The sequence below is a fragment of the Rhinolophus sinicus genome, chromosome 2 (genome assembly GCF_057876585.1).
Source record: "Rhinolophus sinicus isolate RSI-liver-muscle chromosome 2, RSI-T2T, whole genome shotgun sequence".
NCBI classification, from domain to species: Eukaryota; Metazoa; Chordata; class Mammalia; order Chiroptera; family Rhinolophidae; genus Rhinolophus; species Rhinolophus sinicus.
Genome location: NC_142502.1, coordinates 69,185,611 through 69,200,096, shown reverse-complemented (window position 1 = coordinate 69,200,096; position 14,486 = coordinate 69,185,611). Strand labels below are relative to the sequence as shown.

Sequence of the window (14,486 nt, the reverse complement as noted above, 5' to 3'; positions counted from 1 at the left end):
ACTAATTCTATGTTTATAAGAACATAGAATTAAGAATTAGTAATATTTTTTCAATTAGAGAGAGTAGTAATTCAGGACTCCGTTCCTCTGTGTGGGCTAGTATCTAACTCTCTGAATCCAAACCCTTGTTTAGCATACCATTATTTAGAAATTAAAAATAATGTTTTGTGTTTGCCAGCATAAGAAATTACAAAGCAAGCATTTTATCCAAAGAAACTGTTAGAAATATTTTTCCAAAAGTGATGGCACAAAAATCTTTAGTAGTTTTTATAACTGGTCTCAGTCATAAAACCTAATAATAAATGGACAATTTAAACTTATGTAGGGAAATTTATGGACCACTGCATCCAACAAAAGCAGAATATATGTTCTTTTCAAGTTGCACACAGAACATTTACCAAGGTAGATCATATTCTGGGCAATAAAAATGTCTCAATAAATTTAAAAGTATTTGGGTCACACAAAATACGTACTCTGACCACAATGGAATTAAATTAGACATCAGTTAACAGAAAGATGTGTGTAAAATCTGCATATATTTGCCTGGCGTTAATAATCCATAGGTTGAAGAAATCAAAAGGTACATGAGAAAGTATTTTGAACTGATTAAAAACAATAACACAACATATGGAAATTTGTGGGATTTAAAATAACATGTAAAGGGGGATTTTATAGAACTAAACATCTATGTTGAAAAGAAGATCTCAAATCAATGTAGATGATCTAGAATTGCCAAAACAATTTTTAAATAAAAGAACAATGGTGGAAGACTAACACTCCTCGATTACAAGACTTACTCTAAAGCAACAGTAATCAAAATTGTAGTATGACACTAAAATTATGCTCTATAAAATAAAAAATCGATAAATCACACGTTATCAAAATTAAACACTTCTATTGTTCAAAAGACAGCATTAAGAAAATGAAAAGATAATACAAAAGCTGAGAGGAAATACTTATAAATCATATTCCTGATAAAGGACTTGTGTCCAGGATATATATGTGGAACTCTCCAAACTCAATAGTAAGAAAACAACAGTCTAATAAAAAATAGGTGAAAGGTTTAAACAGGCATTTCACCAAAGAAGATAGGTGATGGCTAATAAACACATGAAATAAAACTACACCTACCACGCAGTCATTTTCCACTTATTTATCCAAGAAAAAAACAAGCATATGTCCATATAAAGACATGTACATGAATAGTCATAGCAGCTTTATTTGTAATATCCAAAATATCCAACAACAGGTGAATGGATAAACAAATCAGTCTACACATACAATGAACTACTTACTATTCAGCAATAAAAGGTAATGAACTATTGATTCATCCATCAACACTGGTGAATCTCAGAATAAATATGCTGATTGAAAAACTCAGGCAAAAAAGAGTACATATGGTATAATTCTATTTACATGAAATTCGAAAAAAATGCAAACTAATCTGCAGTGATAGAAAGCAGATAAGCAATTGTTCAGACTGGAGAGAGGGGCGTAGAGAGGGATTAGGATTACAAAGGTGCAGGAGGAAACTTTTGAGGGTATGGATATTTTCATGATCTTGAATGTGGTGATGGTTTCACAGGAATATCAAACATCAAATTGTATACTTCAAATATGTGCAGTTGATTGTGTGTCAATTATGCCACAGTAAGTATTTTTGTTTTTTTGTTTTTAATAAAGAAACTCATGCATGCCTCTTTTTGAGCTCTGTTTCACATACTTTTTGAACTATTGGCGTTGGTTAATTTAACCGTTTGGCATATGAAATACCCAAATCATTAAGCTGCCCTCATAGAAGCATCTTGGGTGGCTGAAGACAGCCTCCCCACCATGCTTGCTCTCTTACACAGGACTGAACCTGTGTAGCTAAGGCTCCTCCATCCTTTCTCCAGGCAATGTCAGAAAGTGCAGGATATCACCAGACTGTGAGCTCCCTCAGGCAAAAACCACTTGTCATTCAACTTTGTAATCATGGAAGTATTTTACGCAGGGTCTGGTAAGTGTCAAATGTGTATTGTACACTGAAATGGAATCACAGTGTCTTAACTATGGCTATTGCATTTATTCAGAGGTTTACTTTGGCCCAGAATTTTATAAGGAGCCCCTTAACTCATTCGTTTCACTGTTGCTTTCAGATCCAAGGTGCACAGTCCCATGGCAGATATCTAATCTACTCAAATTCCTGACTGTTTTGCAAGCCCCTGACAAATGATACCAGCATATTTGGCAACTGAGTGGTGGCTCTCTCGAATCTTGGCCTGTAACCTAAGTCTCACCATTCTGTAACTGCAAACTCCTCACTCTCTAAATTATAAACTTACAGTGAACTTGGTTGTCTGGATCTTTTGTGTCCATTCTTGTAACCCTCCCTTATTGCTCCCAAATGCCCAACGTAATGCTTCTTGACAACGTCTACAAGCAACTCCCCTCAAAACAAAACAGAACTGTGACTAAAGGAAGCATAGGCTAAAATTACCTTTTCCGTGGTGCTCAACCCCGACTACACAGTAGGATCTCCTGGAGAGATTTTTAAAGCATGATGGACATGGAAATACCTCAGACCAATTAAAGCAGAGTCCCTAAGGGTGACCCCTGGGCCTGAGGGGTGTTTGGTCTGAGTGTTTCTTTGTTTTTGTTGTTTTGTTTTTTAAGCTCCCTAGAGAATTCTAATGTGCAGCTAGTTGAGAAGCACTGCTAGGTTGATGGTATTATCTTTTGGTATGGAAAGTCAGCATTTCCTTAACATGTCTGGAAAAAACCTGACTGACTTTGTTTTAGCCTCTCCAATTACATTTTCCTGAAAGGCCGCGTTTGCTCATTGGTTATGTACAGGTCATGGTAGTTATGGGAAGATTTAGCCTGTAATTAAGAATAAAATGAAACTTCATTTTTGTAGGAAATTACATTGTACGGTATAGTAAATTACACTTTTCATTGGGAAATTATGAAATAATTTGTCATTGGCTAGAATAATATAATGTTTAATTTTTAAAATTACATCATTAAAGGACAATTAGCTGAATAGGTAATAATTTGGCTAATTGCAGTGATTAAATGATTGCTTCCATCATGTAAATTACTTTCCACTATAGTCGGTGATCTAAAATATTTGCTAAACATCTAGCAGTGTTTTAACATGTTATTTAATGAGTAAATGGCCTACATTTTGTTGATGGACTCCCTGTGACCAATTTGTCAGCTGCATCAAGGAAGAGACCAGGAGACCAGTCATCCTGGGTTGCCAGGATCTGTCAGGATCTCTGGGTCTTAGCCAAGCAGGTTGGCATTCCAAGCATAGCTCCAATGGGGGTGGGGAAAGGAGACTCTGCAGGTGCCGGGGCTCATTGCTGTGCTAGATATTTATCTTTGTGTCTAAAAAAAAACCTCTGAGTTTCAGTTTCTTCATCTGTGAGGAGGGGGATAGTGGATAGTAAGACCTAATTATAGGATTGTTGCTACTGTATGTATGGTAATAAGGCTCTTAACGTAATACCTGGCATATAGTTCATGCTCAAGAAATGAGAGCAATTATTACTTTTTAAATTATTTTCGTTGCAGCAGAGCTTTCTTATACTGCTCCTGGCCCTTTATTTGGCTGGCTATACACAGGAGACACAGGGGGATTGCAGAACTGGTTATGCCACTTGATTCTGGTGCTGCAAGATGGAATGGCAGGTGGGGGTGAGGCAGGTGAGGGTGAGGCCAGGGGTCCCTCCTCCATTGAAGAAGGCTTGGGAACTGGGTGGGTCAGGCCTAAGTCTGTAGAGAGAGGTTGTCTGACCATTCAGCATAGAGGGAGAGTCTCACAGATCGAAAGCTGGAAAGCAATGCCTGTAGATCTAACAGTGGAATTCAAACCAATTTAACAAGCATTCCTGCAGAGATTTGCAATCCATTTTCTGCTGGCTGTTAGGAAAAAAGTGTATTTCTTTTTTATGTTTTGCAACATTTTTACTTTCAGACTTTCCTTTTCTCTGACATTTCACACACTACTTGAAATTGAGCCAGATAGTCTGTTATCCAAGTGGAGAAGAGTGAAGTAACTTATCAACAAATTGCAGAATTTAGATCTGGAAAGGCTCACCTAGATTGGTGCTTTAAAATATGAGTTCTCAGTCCCCAGCGTGAAGTGACTCAGGGGCTAACACTGCGGAACTGCAGGGGACAGCATGGGATCAAGTGGATAGGGCTCCACACACCACCCATTGTTTCCCCACTTCAAGTTAAGGGGTTCCACTCTGATCTGTCTTATATGTTGCGGTTTTTTGAATAAAATTCCACTTGCAAGTAAGAATTCTAGTACTAAAAAAGTTGGAAAACTAGAGAATTAGTAACTCCTCCATTTTACAAATGGAGCTAAGAGTGGTAAAGTGACTTGTTTGAAGTTACATACTTAAAAAATAATAGAACTAGGACTGGTAATTAGTTCTTCTGATCTTCAGTCCAGGGACATGGTCCCCTATATCATGTTACCTCTTAAGAGGTAGGGATAGACAACCAGGAGCACAGGACGTACTTTTCAGGCCACAGTGTGAACACATCGCAAGAGAAATCTTCTAGCAAAGTGCAAGGAAAGCAGCAAAATATCAGCATCTTAATAGTTGAGTTTTCACCTTGAATATAAAAAAGGGACACAAAAAGGACATATTTTCTCTTCATTTCTCTCTTCTATTGGAAGCTTTCTATTGTATTACCAATTAAGCAATATGACTTGGGATAAGGCTCCTTGGAAAACATACAAAGTTTTGTATGTATATCATAACTAGAAGGGTAGAAGGCGCCTGTAACACATTAGTTTGATGGATGATCCTCAGGATAATGTTATAGAGGAACTCAAGTGGGTATATTTCTCACTACTGAGGCTAAGGACTCCTTCTTTATGGCATCACCTCTGTTTGGTACTCAGCTATAGCATTAATGCACAATCAATATCTGCCAAATGGATTCACCTTACTCAGAGGTGTTTAATGGAATCCTGTGATTCCCATCAACCATACTCCATGCCCTCCTTTTTCCTTTACCTGTCTGTGACCCTGGACTTTAGTTATATTCTACCCTGGTAGTCTCCCTTCAAAATGTGACGTGATTCCTCTCTAGGAATCTTGATTTTCGGCTCATCTATTAGTTCAGGTAATGTTTCTCTTATTTCAGCACCCTCCACCATAATCTCAATCACTCCAACAAACCCACCTTCAATTAAGATACAAATAAGTAAAACAGTGTTTGCTTTTCCTCATTCCCAGTTCCAAGCAGGGTGCTGTTCATGAGTTTCTCATATATACAAATTCTAACGCTGCCGAGAAGAAATCTTCTATATTTATAGGGTAGGTGAAAGGAATGAGTGTTGAATGAAAAGAACATAGGTAAAACATCTGCACAAGTGGAAAGAAAAGTAGTCAGTTTGGGCAATAAATAAAACTCAACCACTGGTGAATTTTGAGTGATCAGGACTGATAAAATGATCTTACTCCCTGGTTCACTCTGGCTGTGCAGGTAGAGCCACAGAATCATTCCTAGGGACTGCAGGTGGAAGCCAGAACATGTAGTAATTATTCTCTTTAGCACCAAATTACATTTGAGAAGCTTGTAGATCACTATTGTTAAACCTCCATCTAGATTCTTCTCCCTTAACTCAATGTCGCTTAACCTGGTTGCCTTTTGTCTTTATTTTATCCCTTTTAAAATACTCCCATTGTCCATTAGAATAGTGTTGTGAGTAAGAAGTATTCACTATAATGTGCTTTAGGTTGTTGTAACGTTTACAATTTAACTAAATTGACCTTGGTTATTAGACCAGTTGAATAAAGATGTATTACTCTGATTTAACAAAGGAAAGAAAGAATCATTAAAACAACAGTTATTCATGCACCATGCAACTACCTTTCTGTAGTTAAATGTAATTGTAGTTTTTCAGCAAAGAATTTGTGGAGAATTAAAATGAAAAGAAATAAAGACTTGGGGAAGTAGCACCAAATGGATGGAAAATATGAAATCAATTATCTCAATGTTAAAAAAAATCTGTTTCTTATAAAGAATTGGAGATCAGTTGAACTACAAAATTATTTACATTTCTTCAGAAATGTTCTCACTGTCAGTGGAAAAAAAAACATATGAAGAAGTATCTTTTGTCACACAAGCCATGTAATATAGAGCCGAAAGAGGGTCTAAAGAGTTCATCGGGTTCAGTCTTCTGTGTCCAAATGGATGACTACCTCAATTGCTTGAAATAAGTGATTCCTGTCCACTTTTGTTTGCTCTTTCTTTTATGTAAAAACAAGCAAACACCAAACAAAAAAAGACCTGTTTTTCTTCTTGATTCTTAAAATTTCTAAAAATTATCTGTCATGCGGGAGACCCTGCTCGCTGCGCCATTTGTCATGCGGGGCGTCATACAGGGTGGCCTGCAGGTTCTCTGCTCCCGCTCCCCATACAAGAACGCAGGATATGGTGAGGCCAAAAAGGAACACCCACGGAGCCATAGGTAGGGGAGTCATACCACTATATTCTCTCTGGCGGCACTATACTCTCACTGGAGGCTGGATCCACACTGTCCGCAAACCGCCATCCACGCGTGCCAGCCCAGCCACCATCTTCTTGCTAGCCCCCATCTTTCTCTCTTCTCCTAGAGTAGCCACAGCAGTTATACTAGTGGCCAATGGCTCACTGGTTACAGCTGACGGCCAACTAGCCACAGCTGATGGCCAGCCAATCATAGTTGATGGCCATTTACTACCTGAGCCAGCACCTGTCTATGTGAGGCCGAGAGCCTGGAAACTACTTTCTGGGGCTCTGCCCCCACATTATCCCAAATATTACATATTTCAGACACAGTTTTAGGTGTATTTTGTTCTATTTCATGTAATAGCAATACTAAGAAAAGGATCAGGTTATCAATAATTTACTAAAATTTTCCCAACAGATATTAATTTAGCTTTACATGTATAAAAAGAATGGGCTGATTTGTAGGGGGATTTGTTTAGAATTAAAAGTATTGAAACAGGAAAATTATAGGAGATTAATCTTAGTGGTGCTCATTCAGCTGCCATCCAGAAGAAAAGCAGTAATAGCCAGCACTCAGATCACATTGGGCATCTCATGTTTGTTTTGAGATCAGTGTATCAGGATGACTTAGCTTGCAGACATAAACTTGAAATTCAATTGGCCCCTGATTCAATATGTATCAAGAAAACTCCTATTATCACTTAGATTTCCAAAAAACTCTGCCTCCAAGGAGAAAATAAGCTACCATGGACATTCCATAAAACACAGAGTCATTCCTAGAACCTAATTCTGGGAGACAACAGCCTCTAGAAATTTCTTTCGGTTTGAGGTTGCCGTGGCTTGCCTACAGGAAACTGGTGAAACCAATTCTGCTCCCTAATTGCAACTGGTTGCTAATTGCTAAGGATCTTCACCTAGGCTGGGGCATATGCAAACAGAATCAGGGAGCCAAAGACTGAGCTCCACCCCACACCTTCATTCTCTTCTAGAGAGAGTGGCTCTGAGATGCCTCCACAGTGGGTGACCTCCCAGAATTGTTGGTGAATCCTATAGGGATAATTCCAGCAATCTTCGAAGCCAGATGTGCTTTTCAGTCTTAGAAGTGCTGAGTTTTCCCAGTGATTGATTCTCCATCTATAAAGCAGCCAGATGGAATCTGCAAAGGTAAGGGTCCAGATTAATTTCTGCTATGTGTTGTACATCTGCAAGAGAATTAGACTCTGTACATTGTTTTTCATATTTATGATTTTACGCTTTAAGAAAAATCCCTCATGGGCAAGGAAGAGAGTGTTTGTTGAGGGAATATTTTCCATTAATAAAGGTGAATTGGTTGGGAATTCCTAAATGGAAACCTATAGATCTACTGAGATGCACGTTTTCTGTTTGGATGTATGGCCACACTTGGATGATTTTCCTAGCTTTTATTTATTTTTATTTATATTCTGTGGAGTTAATTATCTTCAGAGAATATTGGTGTGTTCCATGGAGAGCTAGATAATGGCTCTGGAAATAGATGTGTTGAATGAAATTAAAAATTCTCCAATGCAGGCCTGTGTGAAAGGGAACATGGTCGTGCAGGACGCTTGTTTCTGAAACAAATCTGGGACAAATTTAAATCTATATCTTTCAAAGCCAGTATATTACAGTTATTTCTTCCCTGCTTACTGTACTGAGGTTGATGTGGTTGGAGAGGAAGAGGGAAAGCCAAGAAAAAATAAAAGGCGACACATACATACACATAAATCAGAGTATGATATATTCACATATATGCAATATGTAAAACTAAAGCTGTGTCAGAAATGACTGAATGAACAAATTCATCAAATGCCTTTCAGCATCTAATAATTATGTGATCTTAGTACATTTTTTAATTTGTTGATGCAAAAGATTATGATAGATTTCTTAATATCAAACCACCCCTGTAATTGGGAATACATTCTACTTGTTTGTATTGTATCCTGTGAAACTCAAGTCTCTTGAGTCTCCTGGATGCTGTGGTGTGCTGCTCAGATGCTTCTGTCAGCAGGAGGCGCTTACTACTCCCCCAGCTGTCTGGAGTGTTGGGGAGGCAGATGGCTCATAGCTGAGTTGCCTCTCAGGGAGCAGGCCTGCCTTTCATGACTGGTTCAGACCTTTCTGTGTGTTCCGCTGAAGCCACTGTTGTAACCGTATTGCAACTTCTTTCTCTAGCCCAGTCCTGACCTAAGACAGAAGCAAGCTGCATTTTATACGCCAACATTTTAGTCAAAATACTTGTGTCTGCATTTTTAAGTGAGAAGGGTCTAGTATTTTTTTTTTTTAATATTAGGCTTTGGAATTAATATTAATCTGGTTTCATAAAATGAATTAGGAGGATTTTTTTTCTTTTTTTCTCATGGTCTGGAAATGTTTAAACAACATTGGAAGCATCTATTACTTAAAGATTAAACCCATCTGGTCTTTGTGCCTTTTTCCATGATAGATTCTTAATCACCAGTCTGACATCTACAGTGATTGGCAATTTAAGTAACTTATATTTTGTTAGGAAATCATTCATTTCTGTGTTTTCAAATTTGTAGCCATAGAATTGCAAGCAGTAATCTCTCATAATTCTTTTAATCACGCCTGTATCTCTGGTTTGTCTCCTCGGTTTTTTTTTTCTTGGTTTTTTTTCCTTAATCACAAGTTGCCAACAGCACTTTATTTTTTGTTTTCAACATCCTGTTCTGCAGTTTTCTTGGCCCTTTTGCCCAGATATCAAAGAGCTGGGCATTGGCACAGGCCATGTGAAGACTGGCAGACGCCTTGAAGTTCTTCTCCTTTGTGACGATCCTGGCTTTCTCCTCCTTGTAGACATTCTGTGTGGACATGACTGGTCCTGTTAGCTAGGTAGCCGGGGGGGCATTCTTCAGCAGAGCCATCTCCCTTCTGGGGGTGGGGTGAGGGTGGGGTTGGGCTTGCTGGGAAAAAGAATGAGCCTGGAGCGGTACTCCTTCAGGCGCTGCACGTTAGCCTGCAGGGACGTGCTGGACTTGTTCTGCTTCCTTGGATCCAAGGAGATCCCAATGGTCCAGGCCACCCTTTTGTGGATGCTGGCCACCCTTAACTCCTCCTAGCTGAAGCCCCTGCCGGCTTTCACTTTGGTGTGGTACCTCATGGGGGGGCATCTCACTGTGAGCCAGATGCCCTGTGTGGGGTGATGCGGCCCGCTTTGGCTTTGGCCTGCTGGGCCTGGGGTCTGCAGGCTGGTTAAACCACATGGGCACACGCTGCTGCCAGTCCTGGTGGAACTGAGATTCTCAAACATGGTAAACTTAACAAGGATTGTTTTTTGAGAAGAAAGCAAAATGTCAGTGCATTTTGTATTCTATGGCATTGTTTCTATGGCACATAGTTGGTCTCCATTTTGAATGTAACCTTCTGACCTTCCATTGCCTGGCTGGAAAACAGAAAATAATAAATTAGAAATAAATCAGTGTAGCTAAGGAGGGAAGTTAATTTTCAGAGACTGAGTGATCTGAATGAGTGTTTAACATTAAGGTACATCACTTTCTTACTTATTTGCATTTGCTTGATATTTTTTGTCTCTCCCTATATCTATCTTTAACCTTTCTTACGGCTTTACATTGGTTGCAGTTGGGTATTGCATTTTAACCAATCTGACAATCTCTGATTTTCAGTAGAAGACATCAGCCCATTCATATTTAATGTAATGATTGGTATACTTCATTTTTCTCTGTCTTACTTTATTTCTTTACAATACTTTTTCTTCTTTTTTCCTTTTTCTTAGTTTTGCTGGTTTGGCCAACTTGCTATTTATGCCATTTACCTCTTGTTAATATGAATGTTCTACTCTACTTTTCCATTACATTTATTCCATTAGTTAATTCTATTAATTCTTCTCTTTTCCTGAGCTATCATTTTTCATGTACATAACTTGCTTTTTCTGCCTGGGAATTTATACAATTTTATTTTGAGAGTTCAGGCGCTTATCTGGATATACCCAGGTACATGTTCTTTTTTCCCAGTCATGCCTTCTACTCGGCAATTCCTTTCAGTCTGCAGATTCAGGTCTGTCTTAAGCTCACAGGAAGTACCATGTTTCCCCGAAAATAAGACCTAGCCAGATAATCAGCTTTAATGCGTCTTTTGGAGCAAAAATTAATATAAGGCCCAGTCTTATTTTACTACAAGGCCCGGTCTTACATCATATAATACAAGACCAGGTCTTATATTAATTTTTGCTCCAAAAGACACATTAGAGCTGATTGTCCGGCTAGGTCTTATTTTCGGGGAAACAGAGTATTTCCATTATCACTGTAATAATGTATTTCTCTTTCAGGAATTCCTACATATATGCTGTGTCTACTAAATCTATCCTAAAATTGTTTTATCTGTCCTTTCATGATTCCCCATGCTTATGCCTGAAGTATTTATTCTATGGTCTTCTAGGCCATTCTTTTTGGCCATGATAATCATCCTCTTCTTCAATTCATGCACTCAATTGTTCCATAGGGAAATCGTGGCTTGCTTTGATTTCTCCAGAAAATGTTTCTTTGTGCATGTGTGTATGTGATTCATTTAAATATTTTTGAACAACTTTCTCATCATCTTTCCTTTATAACAGTTCTATTTCACCAAGAAAGTTGTAATTGTCCTGACTAATCTTCTTCTCTGGTTGCTGGGCCCTTAGCTGGGTTTTAACATGACTGACTTGTCCTGGGCTGGTTGATGCAACACCCCAAGTTGTGGCAGTGTGGTGTGTGATGGATGGTGGCAATCCCACATGGGCTGGCAGTGCAGTGGCTAGCAGGTTGCCAGTCTCCAGGCAGCTACCAAAAGAAGCCTCCAGGCTCCCAATCGTTTATCTCCAGCCTCAGTAATGGGAGGACATAGCACATCCATTAAGCACTCACTTGGCTTATTTAGGGGAAGGGGATTTGATATCTTAATATGGGCCATGTAAAGAACTTTTCTGCCTGATAAGTTTTTCTAAAACTTCCACTTTCTGATTCTTGTCCTGGGAAGTCTGTTGTAGGTCTCAGGCTCAGGCTCTTGCCCACTGCAAGATAAAGCAAAAAAGAAAGAAAGAAAAGCCTCACATCGTTTCCCAACCCTTGATATCCTCAGGATGCAAGGGTGTGTTGACACCCAGCTCGGCATTGGTATAAGTGGCTGGTCAAAATAGGCAAGCAGCCAGGAGTTGGGAGTAGAGAGGTAGATAGCAGCAATCATTTCCTAGAATCCTTTTGTTGCAGAAAACGCATTAATTTTAGCAGGGTGAAATGGGGAATGTTTTTCTTCCAATTCCTTCTTTTTGCACCCAGTGACAGTAATTTTATCCCACTTTTGTTTGAACCTTTCTGTGATATATGCTAATGATGTTTTATTTTCTCAAACTATCAGTGGCCTCAGAAAAAACTGGTCTGATAGCCTGGCATTTCCAATTGTAATGGTTTAATTAACTACTACTTTAAATCAAAATAATCATTTTGGGGAGTTGGCCTATAGCACTTAATTGGTTTATATCAAATAGCTTTAAATCACAAGTCATTATGTTTAATTATCTGGGATAATAATATACAGTTTATCTTGAAAGTTTCTCCAAGAAGTTAAAATGCTTAAAAATATACATGACACATACCATATAGATAGGAGTGTGTGTGCGTGTGTGTGTGTGTGTGTGTGTATCTGGCAACCCTAATATACATACATATAACAAATATACACATACATATAACTATATGTTTATATGTAGTTATATAGTCAGATTTAGCCAAAACAACAACTAGCACATTCAACTAAATTTGAATTTCATATAAACATTAAATAAAAAGTCTTAGTATAAATATGTCCCATGTAGTATTTGGGACATACTCACACTAAAATTTTTATTTATTTTTTACCTGAAATTCAAATTATAGTAGAAATCCTGTATTTGGCAACCCAAAAATATATATAAATATATATGCAAACATATATAGATTTGTGTGTGTGTGTGTATGTGTATGTAAGAGAGGGAGAGAGGGATTGGTTATTTTTGTTTTGAAAAATTTTAAGACTAAAGTTACCCTGGCCATGCTTTATGGCAGAAATTCCGAACTATACTAGTGGTAAACTATATAAAGGTGGGAATCTGTCTTGTTTACTGATATATCTCTATTATTTGTCATAGTCCTTGGCACAAACTGTTTTCAGTGAATATTTGCTAAATAATTGAGTGAACCAGTTTTTTAGGAATAGGGCTCAGATGGTAACTTGAATATCAGCAATAATATATTTTCTACTAAAATGTGAAGATTTAAACTTAACTAAACATCTGAGCATCATTTGAAGCTGACTTGTTTATTGATATTGATATTTCATCATAAGGAGAATTGCTAAGAGTTCCAACATACTATGAGATAAAGCTTGCACATCTGTTTGTTTTTGGTGTACATTATTTTCTGAAAGAACTCTGAGATTAGATGTGTCCTGTCAGCCTCCTTATGCTGTCTGCATTCCACGTTCTTGCTTTTAACTCTCAGCTGTTTAATGTCATCACAGTACTGTTGTAAGAAATAATGTTTATTGAGGAATTGCCTATGGATAAATAGTCTACTCATTCTTCTAAGTATTGGAAATTCTATCTTTGGAACAAGGAAGATCATCATTACCCTTGGAACGCTCTTTGTTTAAACTGTTGAATGTGGCCTTTCACAAATTATACTTTGGTATTATGTTATAGTACAGCATTGAGGGAAAAAATTGAGGAAAATTAATGAATATCTTAGATTCTTATTTATTAAAAATTGATTTTGTTTTACTTCTAGTATATATAAAGGACCTATCAATCCATTTATTAAAAGCTTATTTTAAGCTATATCATCATAGAGATAATGCAGTGCTGTGAGTTTTGAAAAAATAAAGTGTGTAACACTCCTACAACAATCAAGATACAGAGTAGTTCCACCACGCCAAAAAGTTTCCTCCTGCTGCCCTTTGTAGTCAGCCCCTCCCACTAATCCATACCAGGCAACCACTAACCTGATTTCTATCACTATGAAAGTTCGCATATTTCTAGAGTTTTGTATAAATGGACTCATAGTATGTACTCTTTTTTTGTGTGTAGGGGGGCAGATTCTCGCTTCACTCACTCAGCGTACTTACTTTGAAATTCATCGAAGTTGTTACATGTATTAGTAGCTCATTCTTTTTTCTAATTATTAAGTATGATAATTTTCCATTATGTGGTTATACTACCATTTGTTTAGCCAGTCATCTATTGATGGACATTTGAGTGGTTTGCGTTTTGGGGTTATTACAAATAAAGTTGGTCGGAACACTCATGTACAAGTCTTTGTATGGGTGTATGCTTTCATTTCTTTTGAAGTAAATATACAAGAGTGAAATGGCTAGATCATATGGCAGGTGTATGCTTAATTGTTTAAGGAATTGTTCAACTGTTTCCAAAGTTGTATCATTTTACATTCCTACAAGCAGTTGTTCCACATCCTTGCTAACACTTGGCATGGTCCGTCCTCTAAAGTCTAACCATTCTGCTAGGTTTGTAATGATATCTCACTGTGGTTTTGATTAGCATTTCCCTAATGACTAATAGTGTTGAACATTTTTTCACATGCTTATTTACCATCTTCTTTGGTGATGTCTATTCAAATTTTTTGTATACTGCACACAGCGCCCCCGCCCCCCTGCCACTTTTTAAAGTGGATTATTTGTTTCTTTATTAAGTTTTAGATATTCTTTATACATTCTGGAAATAAGTGCATATATATATGTATATGTACACACACACACATATATATACGCAAATATTTTCTCACAGTCTGATTTGTCACTTCATTCTCTTAACAGTGTCTTTAGAAGAGCAGAAGTTTTAAATTTTGATGAAGTCCAATTTATCAGTTTGTTCTTTTATGAATCATGCTTTTTATCATTTACATCTATGATATGTTTTGAATTAATTTTTGTGTATGATGTGAAGTATCAATCAAAATTCATTT

General features: G+C 37.6%; 1 pseudogene; it reads right to left on the bottom strand.

Moving 5' to 3' along the window:
• Positions 1-1,179: 1,179 nt before the first annotated feature.
• Positions 1,180-12,563, bottom strand: LOC148758794 (large ribosomal subunit protein eL13 pseudogene; annotated as a pseudogene).
• Between the last annotated feature and the right edge of the window lie 1,923 nt (positions 12,564-14,486).